The sequence below is a fragment of the Macrosteles quadrilineatus genome, unplaced genomic scaffold, assembly GCF_028750875.1.
Source record: "Macrosteles quadrilineatus isolate MER2022 unplaced genomic scaffold, UCM_ALF_1.0 Scaffold_7__1_contigs__length_78375512, whole genome shotgun sequence".
Lineage (NCBI taxonomy): Eukaryota > Metazoa > Arthropoda > Insecta > Hemiptera > Cicadellidae > Macrosteles > Macrosteles quadrilineatus.
This window is the reverse complement of record NW_026542600.1, coordinates 30,009,103-30,023,873: the sequence shown is the minus strand read 5'-3', so window position 1 is coordinate 30,023,873 and position 14,771 is coordinate 30,009,103. Positions and strand designations below refer to the sequence as shown.

General features: G+C 36.6%; 1 protein-coding gene across 1 annotated transcript in view; it reads right to left on the bottom strand.

Moving 5' to 3' along the window:
• LOC128999174 (vacuole membrane protein 1-like) overlaps window positions 1–13,185 on the bottom strand; it is a 41,869-nt gene extending 28,684 nt beyond the window's left edge. Inside the window, exon 1 of the mRNA XM_054425571.1 lies at window positions 13,056–13,185. The gene's annotated coding sequence lies outside the window, so the exon portion shown is untranslated. The remainder of the gene's footprint in view (window positions 1–13,055) is intronic.
• Window positions 13,186–14,771: the final 1,586 nt, after the last annotated feature.

Below are 14,771 nucleotides of genomic sequence, written 5' to 3'. Positions count from 1 at the left end.
ATTTATCTTTGCACTTTTCCAACCGATGTTTATGAAACTTGGTATGTATGTTAAGGTAGGAGAGACGCATGTTATAAACAAAGATTCATCTCGATTCACCCTAAAATTTCAAAATTTAACACTTAACTACATTATAATATACTTTGCTACACCACAATATTTACGTATCAACATACATCTTTAACAAAATAAAACGTTAACATTTTTAAAATCCAAAGTAAATCAATATAATATTTATTTTTTGAAAAATATATTTAAAAAAAGGCGATGGTAAAATAACGACAGGCGAGTTTCGATCTGGGTGTTTCAGGTTTGAATCTAGGAGGATTTAACATTAATTAACATTAATGTTTAATCCTCCTAGGTTTGAACTGATTGAGAGGAATACATGAAACCGAAGGGGGGAGGTAGCAACAAGTTCACTAGTATTTACTAGTGTCCAATTACAATTTGATGGATTTAACCAAAACCTTTTTTATTTCACTTATTTTCAGCGGTTAAATTTCAAACGATACGTTTTAGCGACTTATCATCATCATCGTTTGAGTTTGGGTTTGCGGCAATGTATTTTTATGAATAAAACCTTTAATTTGATACCAAACTTGACCTCTGCTGCTATTAATTGACTGTATGCACTATTAATTAACAGCTGTGTCTAAGGATTATGTCGGCCTTAGTCACAAACAGGACAACAAGATCGCTCCACTCATCCCACACTCATCTCCATTCATACTTGGCTTAAAATGCATACATTTGTATGGTCGCCATTTCAAAGCAACATGGCTACATTATCGATCATAGATATAATAACCATTATGAATTAGCATTATTCGGTGTAGAGTTTGAGACCATTGTCTTTAAATTTCAACACAAAAAAAGTTTTGTTAATAAATAGTTTAGTTTGTTCGTATTTTTCCGCCTACAGCCCACTCATCACACACTCATCTCCATTCATACTTGGCTTAAAATGCATACATTTGTATGGTCGCCATTTCAAAAACAGGTAAAATAGTATTAAAATTATATAAGAATTTTGTCTTAGTCTTTGTGGTCCACCCCCCTTAAAGGATAAAAAAAGTGATAATAGCTTAAGACAGTAGATATTTATGGCTATTATTGATATACCAAGTCTCACTACTTTATCTATATTGTTAAAAAATATAGCCAATCCAGGACTTTTCAACCATACTGTAACGCCAACACGAAATTTTTCCGTTGAACTCTTCCGCATTTCTTAGGCGATTTTGATCATTCATGTCCCATTAGAAAGAGCGTGTCACGTACATTTGCAAACCAACCTTACGTTTTAAAATCCCTTGGGCTCAGCCCCAGTGGCTCTTAAAGAACCCATGTTATGCCTATGAAGAACATATTGATTTATTTATATAAGGATCAGCTCAATTAATTGCTGTTATGCAATTCAAGGAAATAATGTAGGCTACATTATTAACATGTTACTGATTTTTTTGAAATACTATATTTGAGTGAAAATTTAAAAACGTACGTTTTCAGGAAAAACACTTTGCAAATTTGTTTCCCCTTTTTTCAAAACTTTTATTATTTTTTTGATTTCATTGACATTTGAAGTTTCATAAAATGTCCATGGTAACGCAATATCTTTGGTAGTTTTTTTTTTAAAGAGCATCTTTAGTGGAAAAACACAAAATCCTGTCACGACCATAACAGACGTTTTAATGAATATTAAAAATAGTTAATATTATTTTTATAACTATGTTTTGCTATAAACTAATTTACTTTTATGACCATTATACATTAAAAAGGTCACTGAGCTTTTAGTATATTTGGTCTTTCTAGAAAAAAATAAAAAACTCAAAAAAATTGAAAAAAAGCCAATAAAATCTTTTTAAGTTTGTATAACTCCGAAAAAACTTACCTGAGACCCGAAAAATCTTTATGTTTGCATAGAGGCGTGCTTCTTTTGTGTATAAAACATTGAAATATGACGATATTTTAATTTTTGAAATTTGTATGATAGAAATCATAAACGTGATGGTCAGGGACAAGCGGTACGGTCGTGAGTTTTCTAAAAAAATCTAAATCTTTCTAAACAATCCTTTAATTATACTGTTAGTTATAATAAAAATATGTGTTTCAATTGAACTAAACTGTTCAAATTACAATTATATTAAAGTTATTGTCACGACCAAACACACTAAAATCCATAAGGCTGGATAGGTCGTGAAAAAACCCGCGATGGTCGTGAAACTTTGGTCGTGAAATTACGTGTTATTTGGCTCTGTTCTGGCGGTAGCTCTGCACCTCATGTTCGAGGATACAAATTGGACTTCTAGGTTAATCTAGCAACTGAAATATCTTATAAACAAAAATTAACACCATGTCTACTTCATCGAATGACTATGTACGGTCATGGACACACCAAAATTACAAAAAACACAACCTTACCTGTATTAATCTTGTAATTCCTCCTTTCAACTCGAAACGACCGGCACTACAATCCTGACGTACACCCCGAACTAGTCTCTAAAACCAACTGACTCCATCAACGCCAGGCTTGCCACTGTCGTGCTCCAAAGTTGAAAATTTTTCCCAAATGGTCGTGACGCCAAATCGAGGGACAGACTTATTATGTCATGGTAGTCAGTTTGCAATGACAATAAAATTATAATATGCTCCTTTTTTGTAAGTTTAATAACCATTGATGACATAAAAATATGGCTTTATACATTTCGGCATGAATAATTAGTCTAAAAACAGCGTGAAAGTTGGAAAATGTACCCTAGGGACACGTCATGGTCGTGAATTTCGAGACTTTAAAAATACGAAAAAAATACCTAGAACCTATTTAAAACCAAATAAATGTGTGTAACATGTTGCCCCCATCCCAAAAAATATTAAAACACATAATAATAAACTACAAATCCAGTAGCTACAAAGTAAAAGGCCAGGGACATGAAAACGTACGTTTTTAAATTTTCACTCATTTACTATTTCTATTTGGGGTTGCTGGATAATTTAATCCATTTTACCAAACAATAAAAATTAATTAAGTAATATATTTCATGAGCAAAGGACCTATTGAAGTCCTCATCAACCAAAAGAATGCCTACTAAAGCAAATAAAATTGAGACGAACATGTAATGCACGAAATCAGGTGGTTCTTAAGTATATGAAAAAATGTATCGCTATTCAAAAACAGACGGAAAACTTGTAAACATATTCGTGACAACGGGGGTAACATGTCTACATTATCATTGACAAACGTAGACAACCTTATACGAGTGTGAGTAAGTCCGAAACAACTCTAAAAAACAATAAACAATAAATTGCAAGAACCGTTGCTTATATCATTGGGTATACACGTATCTACTGACGTGTATACTCAATGCTTATATCGAACTGTTATATGTACATCGTGTGTATTTCCATTAGTTGTTCCATTTAGTTGTGTGTCCATTAGTATAATATTTTAGTTGACTCTTTTAATGTCAGCGGAAATTGTGACTGTTATTACCCTTGAAATAATGTTTGTGTAGTACTTTGCAATCCTACCAATGCTTATAGAATCATACGATTACAATTTTCTGGTTAGAATATGTCGCATAGAGACTACTGTGTCTTTTTGGTTTGCTTGTAAAACAGGATCAACAGAGATTTTCCATCGACTTAAACAATACGATACTCCCAAATTGTTCTTTGCAATAACAAAATATCACACAGTTTGGTGAATATTTGTGTGTAAACTGTAAACCACATACAGTACACCTGTATTCTATCTATTTTACCTTTTATTTTCCCAAGACTTTATAGAAAATCACGCATTACGTGATCAGTGAAGAAAGGCTGTATCCCACGTGTTTTATAGGTTAAGAAGACAAGGACGGTCCTAAACATATATTTTGGGGGGGGGGGTCACCGGGGGCCTGGGGGTATGGAATACCCCCCAAAAAGGAGGGGTTCCTGGGGTTTCCCCCGGGAAAAATATATAAATAAATAAATATAGGCTATAAGTTAAAGGGTGATCAACTCAAGGAGGCCACCATTGGGATATCGGAAACGTTAAGAATTAGAGAAAACTTAAAATGGGGGACATTCCTTTATTTTTGTGGTAGTTAAAAATATGATTTTAACACCATATATTTTATCATGTTTTCGGATAGAATAGGCAATTTAAACACTTTTTTATCCTTGACATTTTTTTGATAAACCCACTCGTTTAGGAGATACAGCATATGGAAAAATGACTTCCGGTGTACATTTTACATCATGTAGCTCCTAAACAAGTAAGTTTATAGCAAAAATGCGAAGAGTAAAAAAGTCTTACAATTGCATCCACATTCCAAAAAGACCATAAAATTCATTAAAAATATGAATTATATTATTTAAAAAATGGCGGCAAACTTGAAAAGTGGAAAACTTGTTGTTTTCTAGTCTTTAAGGAATGTAGATGCAATTCTAAGACTAATTTACTTTTTGCAATTTTGCTCTAAACTTACTCGTTTAGGAGCTACATGATGTAAAATGTACACCGGAAGTCATTTTTCCATAGGCTGTACTCCTAAACGAGTGGGTTTATCGAAAAAATGTCAAAGCTAAAAAAGTTTTTAAATTGCATATTCTATCCAAAAACATGATAAAAAAAACTAAAATCATATTTTTAACTGCCACAAAAAATAAAGGAATGTCCCCCATTTAAAGTTTTCTCTAATTCTTACCGTTTCCGATTTCCCAATGGTGGCCTCCTTGAGTTGATCACCCTGTATATGAATTTGAACGGATGGTGTTTTTGGCCTCTAGGGACCTCAAAACGAAAAATTTAATCGGTCCCGGGTCCAGGTGTTACCATAAGTACTACGGTAATAGCTTATTCCCTATATGGGAAATTCGCCAAAAACCTAATAGTTATATAGAACAATATTACATTCAACCAGCTGTTAGTTAAAAAAATTATATGGGACTAAAACAAATCAATGAGAACAAAGATTCCTTTAAAAAATCATTTGAACATCCTACTACTTTACTATGCATATTTAATTAATCTGCCATTCTCATACCTAAGAATTGAATGTATCAATGGTCAGCATTACACATAGTATAAATAGGTCAACTCTAAATATGTCTTTAAATTTGTTTCCAAATGCTGAATTTGTGTCACAAATGCTGAATGTTTACAGCTGTTATGTTAAGCAAATTATATTGTACTAAAAGCTAGCTTAAGAAGGTTAGCGTCGGCTGCTAGACTTTTTGAAAATTAAAACTTAATTTCTAAAAAACTGGGACCCTTAATTATAATTATGGCTTTGCCATTCCCTAGTTCTCAAAATTATCTTTCTTTCAACACAAAAATAATGAAAATCCGTCGACTGGTTGATTCAGAATGTGAAAAACCCCCATTTACGTTTTAATAATATATATGATAGTTTGGACAGGTTTCAACCCTTCCGAGGCGTAATACATTTACACAGTTGATGTGTAGACTACATTATATCTCATAAAATAGTTCTAAAATTAAATGGGTCTCCTTTTACAAACGTATATAACAACCATAAATGTTCAGATCGTCCTTGCGTGTATTTCATGCCACAAATTTTGACGAAAGGTTTTTCATTACATAAACTATACCTATTTACAGTGTTGACCAAACAGTTGGCAAGAAGCATTAATAGATAAGCTATGTACCAAATATGATAATTTTAGCTCTATTCTAATTATGACAAAACACGAAGTAACTAAAAGCGAGTTTTGTTGGTGTAGTAAGCGTTGCAGGAGGTCTACTTTACACTGAATCGACGTTCACTTTTATTGCTTTTGATCTTCCGGCACTGTTGACTCAGCGAAACTGAACTTGTATTTTACCGTATTTCGTTATATTAAAACTGCTGTTGCATTAGGTCAAATTCCCAATAAGTCAATTGCTTTAACATAGACCACGTTTTTAGCTCGGACTGTATTATTTGACTTACTGGGACTTTTGATCTACAGACACAGCAAACATTGTAGTTTTTGACCTAGCGGCACAGGTATAAATTATTTGATCTTCCGGGACTGTTGACTTCCAGCAACATTCCCTTAAAATATTATAGCTAAAATATTCTAAAGGGTTTTAAAATAATATATCCAACAAAGGGATTTTACTGAACTTTGTATTAAAATGCATTTTTTTATGTACAAAATTATAAAATTCAGCACACTGTATATTTGTGTTTCTCATGGCGTGAGGGGGCAACAATTTCTTTATTCAGTAAATCAGATGTTGTAAAAAATATTCAAAAATAATTTTTTACTATGACAGCACTTTATAAAACAATATTTTTAATAAAAGGTTTCCACTGAATTCCTATAGAGCAGAATGAAAGTTTTAGAAGAAGGAGATTAATGAAGAGAATTTTACAAGAACACAAAATCATTATCATTAGCATATACACACAAAAAGTAAAAAGATAATTTTAAGGATCGCCCAAGCAAATGGAGTGTCTAGGCAAGTAAGCTGGAATAGAATAATAATACTAAGTGCTACATTTATTCGTAAAATTGTCCATGTGTGTAAACCTTTTACTACAGATTGAATTTCTTCAAATCACAAAAAAAGAGCTACAACTAGTCATTTAAGGGCAACATCTATATTGGGAGTGTTAGGTGTACGAGGAATTGGCTAAATCGAGATCTCGTTAATCCCATGAAATTCCTTATCTCCAAATTTGGTCATTGTGCAGAACCCACTAACTTGTTCGATTTTGAAATTGGCTAACTCTAGAACCCGTTCTCTGGTAGCTATGTTATAAATATATACTCTATTGTAAATAACCTGCCGGTTCTCGAATATTATGACATTAAAAATAAATTTGGATCAATTGTTAAGTAACTAATGTGTATTTTCCTTTATTTAAATTTTACTTTGATGTTCGTATTATAGTTTTAAGAGTTATTTAACCGATATTAATGCACAGCAGCAGTAGTACGTAAATCAAACACAATTTGAAAGTTATTGATCGTCCACATTGAGTGTCGAATAACACGGAAGGTTGGATGACTAAAGATCGGATCATTAAGACTCTACTGTACTTACTTGATGTTTGCCTGTAGATTAAGGTTTCCATTGTCCTATAGGTTAAAGTGCTTTGTCCTATAGGGATCCTGAATCAACCAACTGGGTGGGATATAGGGTATCCCTCAGGGACGAGGTTGAAGAAGAGGTGACCCAACTATTGACCATAGATAGTCTAGATATGAAGGCTGAATCTTTAAACAGATCAATAATAAAACCTATGAAATTAAGAAAACTGTCCTCTCAAAACAAAAAGGACTATAAGAGACAAGCCCTGGTGGAATGAGAGGTTAAGCAAGATGAGATGTAAACTCCGGAAACTCTTCGACGTCACAAAAAGAACGAGGGAATGGGCTAAGTACTCAAGAGCCTAACGGAGTACAAATCGGAAATAAGAAAGAGTAAAAGGAAAACGTGGAGGCTGCTGTTCTGTGAGGGGATAAAGAACATACCAGAAGCAGCAAGATTGAAAAAAACCCTACAAAGAGAGGTGCCAAATCCTCTGGGCTCATTAATACACGAGGATGGGAAACATATCATGTATGGAAGAAACCCTTAAAGTCCTCCTAAACACCCATTTCCCAGGGAACAGTCCGTTAGGTAGGACAACAGGATCATACCCTATACTCTGGAAAAGGAAATTACGTAGGGAAACAGCCATAACAAGGAGATTCTCGAGTAAGCTTTTCAGGCCGGAGGTTGAGAAGTGGGCTTTCGGATCTTTCAGCCCTTTCAAGTCTCCAGGTGGCGACGGAATATTACCAGCTTTCATTCAGGAAGGACTAGAGGTCCTTATACACCATATGACAGCCTTGTTCAGGGGCAGCTTTGCCCTAGGATATATTCCAATTTGTTGGAGAGAAGCATAGGTGGTATTTCTCCTGAAAAAGGGGAGAGAACCGGCCCAGCCTAAGTCTTACAGGCCTATATGCCTTTTGTCTTTTATGTTAAAGACAATAGAAAAAGTAATTAACCATCACATTAGGGATGTTTACCTTGTGAGATGTCCCCTTAGTGCAGGTCAACACGCTTTTGAGAAGGGTAAATCAACATCAACATCCAACATCAAGCATCCAACTGTAGTTGCAAAGATTGAAGACACCATAGAACACCAGGAAATCCTTACAGGGGTTTTTATGGATATACAGGGGGCCTTTGACAACCTGAGCTATAACTCCATAGATGCAGCAGTCAGAAGCAGGGGAATCTCCCCCCCCCCCCACATTGCATCTTGAATTAAGGCTCTTCTGAATAGCAGGGAGGTGACAGTAGAAATTGGTGGCTGCTCAGCAGCAATCACAGCATGCCAAGGTTTGCCTCCAAGGAGGAGTCATCTCGCCCTTGTTGTGGGCTTTAGTGGTGGATGACCTTTTGAGAGAGGCAAAAGGGAGAGATATGGACATCCAAGCCTTTGCAGACAATTTAGTGCTCACAGTTAGAGGAAAACACGCAGCCACTGTAAAGAACCTCACCCAGACAGCTGTGAGCTTCGTCGAGGGATGGTGCTCAAAAGAGGGCCTCACTATCAACCTAGACAAAATGGAGCTAATCTCCTTCACAAAAAGGCGAGCAACACTAAATGCCCCTGAAATTCAGGGGAAAAGAGTGAAGTCAGTGAAGGAAACAAAATACCTTGGAATCTTCCTTGACCAGAAACTTAGAGCAGGCACCTTAACTATGTACTTGCAAAAGGCATAGGAGCCTTCGAAGCCTATTATATAGAGGAAGCTTTGCTAAGAAATAGGGACTTAGCCCCAATCTAATATATTGGACTCATGAGACCATAGTCAAGCCAATGGTTACATACGCACCCCTTAGTGGTGTCCAAAGGCACAGCAGACAATGGCTGGCAGGAAGCTGCAGCTGCAGAGGCTAGCGTGTACGGGGATCTGTGGGACAATGAAATCCTGTCCCACAGCTGCAATGGAAGCAATACTCAACATGCTTCCACTAGGGCTGGGAGTCAAGAAACTTGCAGCCAATGCTGCCCTCAAAATGGGTAGCAGAGGTGAGATAAAGCTTCAGAGGGAGTCTGGTCACCTGTCCATACTAAGGGACTTCCCGAGCTAAAAATGCCAGACCTCATGACTAAAGACATAAGTAATACGACTTAGAGATTCCTTACCAAGTGGCCATAGAAGAAGGGAATAACTGGCAACAGAGCATCCTTATGATGAACAGAGCATGCTTGGTATATTACACGGATGGAATTTGGGAGGATGAGAGTTCAGGGTTGGGGTGTATGGCAACAAAACCAATATCTCCCTAGCCTTGGGCAGCACAGTGACAGTTTTTTCAATCGGAGGTCCTGACAATTGAGTGCTGTGCAAATACCATCTGGACAAGAACCTGAGAAAGGGGAAAATACAGATCCTCTCAGACAGCCAAGCTGTGCAATAAAGGTGCTGGGGTCTTATCTGACAGAGTTACAAACAGTAAGAGGGTGTAAAAACATCCTGAAAATGCTTGCTAAGCGGAAACAAGTCAAAATAGCTTGGGTTCCTGGACACTACACACACTTGGGGCATGAGGGAAATGAGAAAGCCGATGCTTTGGCCAGGAGAGGCACAGAAGAACAGCTGACAGGGCCATAACCTTACTGCGGTACCCCGATTAGCTCAGGAGTAGCCAAAGTCCGAGACTGGGTTAAGGTCCGGAAGGGGGAAGCTTGGAGGACCAACCCAGGACTAAGGACTTCAAAAACACTAATAGATCCCTCAATAAAAGACTGGAAAGGCGTATTGAGCCTAAAAAAGGGGGACATCAGATTACAAGTAGGGATGCTAACTGTGCAAGGGCCTATTAGGAAACACCTTAGAACCAAAGGGAGGTCACAGACAGACCAATGCAGGTTCTGCGAAAACGAGGAGGAAACCTCTGAACACGTATGACTGGATTGTCCGGCGTTGTTTGTAGGTGGTCGTAAACTATTGCACAATGTTTACGATCTTCAGCATGGTATAGGATGACTGATGTTTATTTATTTATTTCCCCAACGGATTGCACCTTTTTACAAAATATGTGTGTACAATATGAGATGGCATTTGCAGTAGTAGGCCTACTAACTAGAAAAGTAATAACAATGGTAATAACAAAGTGATAATAAATAGTAATAGCAAGTAATAACAAATAGTGATAACAATAGTAATAACAAAGTAATAACAAATATTAATAACAGAAGAATAAACTAAAAAGAGTAACAATAACAAAAATATGAACAGCAGGTTTCAACGATGACAAGACAAATATGCAGATGTGCTGGAGTGTAGTTACTCAAGTGATCAGGGAGACCTTCTTTTTGAATGGGAGGGGCTTCTCACCGAAGAAATCCAGTTGAGCAGCCGCCGTGCTACCAGCCTTGAGTAGACGGCAAATTCCGCTGTTGTAAGAATAGTAGGCTGGGAGGAAGCGTCTGCTGAATATAGTCCTGGAGCGGGTGCCTCTGGGCGTGGTAATGTCGATACCACTCAGGATGTCGGGGCAATCGACAAACCCGTTAACCAGCTTGTAGAGCATGAATATGTCGGCATGATGACGTCGGAGTGACAAAGGCAGAAGATCGAAGGACTTCTCCACATCGTCAACCGGGGTAGTGCGGTAGGTAAAACCAAGTCTCGGTCCAAGCATCCGTATGAAGCGGGTTTGTATGCTCTCAGTTGGCTCAATTTCAGTTGGCTGACGTGGTTCTTCTGGAAGGGAGACCAGATGATAGACCCATACTCCAGCAGCGGGCGTACCAGGGACTTGTAGAGCGTGATCAAGGTGAAAGGTGAGTTGAAATTCCTAGTTGATCTGAATATGAAACCAAGCAGGGAGCTAGCTTTGGTTGTAATGTGGGCAATGTGCTCATGAGGGTTGAGCGAAGGGATCATTGTCACTCCGAGATCTCGTACCCTGTCCACTCTCTTCAGTGTAGATCCATTGAGGACATATTCATATTGGACTGGGGCTGCACCACGTTTGTAGGAGATGACGACACATTTCAAGACGTTGAGCTCCATGAAGTTTTCCTTGCACCAGGCGTCGATGTTAGTGAGAGAAAGTTGGAGGTGCTCAAAGTCAGAAGCCAATGACACCGAGCCAAATACCTTAATATCATCGGCGAACATGAGAAATTTGGTGAGGATGACGTTGCCAATGTCATTCATGAACAGATTAAACAGCAAGGGACCGAGGTGGGACCCTTGCGGGACTCCAGATAGGACACTGAACTTGACTACAAGGGTTCTGTTGGTCAAGTAGCTGTTTAACCACTCAAGCAGGGTTTAACTACTCAACAACTGCTAGGCTGGTTTATCAGTTCCATTTCAGGCAATGACCAAAGTTAAGAAAATTTTGCCTGTGGATCGCTATGTGACTGAACAAATGATTGGCAAACTGGACATCTTTAATAACTGGACATCTTTAAACTTGGACACGGCAAACTGAAAGGACACGTTTTTTCAAATTTAATTACCGTTTTCCTGGAAACTGATGATCATATTTTATCCATACAAATACTTCCTTGCATACACATCTATCAACTGACAATAGATTTCATTAGGGGTTGATTTACTTCTCACAGATAATCAATCATAGAATGGAATTCATAATTATTGAAATGAGCTTTGATTTTCCCTCACATTGATTTGGCTATGACGAGACTTATTGTCACATCGGGGTGGTGTGGGAACAGATGTGAGGAATAGTAGTGGATGAGGTAAAGCACACAAAGTTGGCCTCAGATTTAAACTAGCTCACTAAGCTACAAAGGGAGCTCGTTGGAGAACTTAATTCATCGACGGTCCTCATATTTTAAAAGTATTTGTGTTTGACATAGGCCTACTTGTATTTAAACCTGATTTATTATATTCTCAGTGCATATGAGGCCAGAACATCGATAATAAAAGCTTATAGTTTACATTAGGTACTTTTTGAACAGCGTCATGTATTTCAGTAAAAATTTGGTAGGAATTTGTTACATATTATTGTCTGTAATATTTAATTTGGTATATTACATGGTGTATTTGTTTTGGAGTTGAAGTAATTCCCCAGCATACAAACAGGGCCTATGGCTACCTATACAATAAGTTCCTCAGACCTCAAAGTTATTTTGTGGTGTGACAACAATAGGCCTAACTTACTATGACTGATTAGTAGGTACCGGTATGATTCAATTTATTTCAGTATCGATAGGCTATATATTGATATTTAATCCGATAATATAATTGCAGGTTCTCTGCAGAAATATACCCCCATTAAAAACTGTACCTATCTTAATCTACAACAGTTTCAATCAATCAATCAATCAATCAATCAATCAATCAATCAATCAATTTATTTATTGAACTATAATGAATACATGCATATTATACAATAGGTGCAAAAACCATACTTCAAAAGGGAAAACCATTAAGCGCAAGTATTGGTTCAAGTAACCTCATATTATATTACCCTTTTACCGGTGGAAATCTTAAGAACTAGTTTAAAAATTATATTGTAGCCTATATCTTGCTGTCAAATAAGGAATGGAGTATCAAAGAGAAGCCAATATAATTGCATCAAGCAGTTGAATACTGATCTGATACTTGAACAGTGACAAGCCATATGTTTACTTCCTATGAACGGGGTTTTCACTATCCATGGATTATGCCACTAAAATCATGTAAGTTTTAAGTTTAATGAGTTAAAGTTACACAAAATAAATTAGTTTTGGCACCAGACAAGAAAAGCTGGATTCTGAACATGTATCTACTTAGCATTTTAGGTGTCCTACCTAAGTTAATTATATGTGTCTTTGATCAAATATGAACAGGGTTTATAGGTGAGTTGTGGAAACTGAACAATAGCCAGTGTTTATTATGAGAATGACAAAACTACAAACAAAGTAAAATTTACACAAAACTTTGCTGTCCCCTGGATTAATGATATAGGCTACCACTGTCCTGTTTCACATAACCTACTTAGAAACTAAACCTACATTATAGGTTAAATGGTGTTTCTTGATAGGTTTCAACTCTTTCAGTAAGATAAGGGGTTTAGATTTACTCACCTAAACGCACAAGTGAGCTTAAGTCTTGGAAAAATTAAACTAAAACCATACTTTATATAGACATCAAACTTAAAATTTGTCTGCGGGATTTCACTTCACCAATTCACATGACAGAACCTAAAAAGTGTCAGTGTCACACAAAACGAAAACAGAAGGGATGAAGAAGAAGAAGCTGACAACATATTGAAACCCATAGAGTATATTGGGTGGACCACAATTTATATTTTAAAGGCTGTGACTTTTTAAGACCATGGATTTAAAACATTTACTCACTTGTCGAACATAATTATGGGATTGCATACCATAGATTGAACAAATTACCATAGATAAAACATACTCCTCAAAAAATTATTTTCAATCACGGCCGCCTTTAACTCCAAAGGTGGCCGTGCTTTCAATAGTACAAGCATATAGACTAACCAACACAGGGAATATAGGGTTTTTTGTGTTTATCATTGACCATACACAGAATAGACTTCCCATGTAATGTAAAAATTTGAAGAAAAAAACGTGGTGCAATCTGTTGAGATGGTCTAACAATTAATAAAAATATTCTGTGTAAAGTGATAAATCAATCAGCAGTTTGCTATGATATTGCATTGATTTTAGCGAATTTCCCTATAGGGTAGTAGCTATTCACCGTAGATATAAGACCATGGTTCGTACCATCCTGGCGGCTTTCAACCAAAAAGTGGCTCTAAGGTGACTAGGAGTCAGCGTTCTATGATGAAACGCAAAAACTCATGACTGTTTGTAAAAATACAAACACTAAACAGTAGTACAATATTAGGGTACGAAACTTCATGGACGTCCAATGGCCTGTTCGTCAACTGGGATTGTTAAAATGCCTAAATCTTTCCATTGTTAGACATTGCAGCATTAATCCTGCTTTGTTTGCAGTTAGTAAGTGTACTTAGGCTTCTTTTGTCTTAGTATTAACCATTGATTTAAGTAATATTTAACAAGATACATCTTTTACCTAAGACTGTTTTTATAAACTAGCCATTTCAATTCAATTTTAGAATTGAAAAGATTCACTTTACCGCATTGTTTACTTACTTTACAGCGCTGGTGAGGTAAAGTACCAGACAATGGGGTTCAAGAGAGAAAAGAAGTAAAATTGTATGTTTCAAACGCCAACTTATCAGCTGGTAACGACCAATTCAAATTTTGACGTGTTATCAAGGTTTAGACCCATTACATGCCCTATTAGCAAAGACAAATCACCCGAATTATATGCCATCGTCTCTTTCTAAGGCATTCTGGCTAAAAGGAAAGACAAGACCCTGCCGTATAGGCCTACACCACAAATTAATGCCATCAAACAATACGATAAAAAGCCTTGAACGTTTTTTCTCTTTTATTATTTGTTGTTTGATAAGGTGATTTTTATAGAAAAAGCAATTAGGTAGATTACCTTTTTTGATCTTACATTAGCAATGGCTTTGTCAGGGTCGTTTATATAAATACTTGTATTTTAAAATTGTTCTTTATCCTGTTCTTATCTCCACTTCACTCTGTAACGCAGAATCTACAGATCTTCTAAACGCAATAAAATCCTTTTCAAGAAGCGAGATAAATGATGGCTTTTCTGCGTCGGCAATTAATGCTAACAGCACAGACTTTCCTTGTTAAGAAGATACTATTATCCATAAATATACCACGTGTAACGTTAACATTTTTCCAAATAGGCTTGATGATTCGCCGTATGAAGTA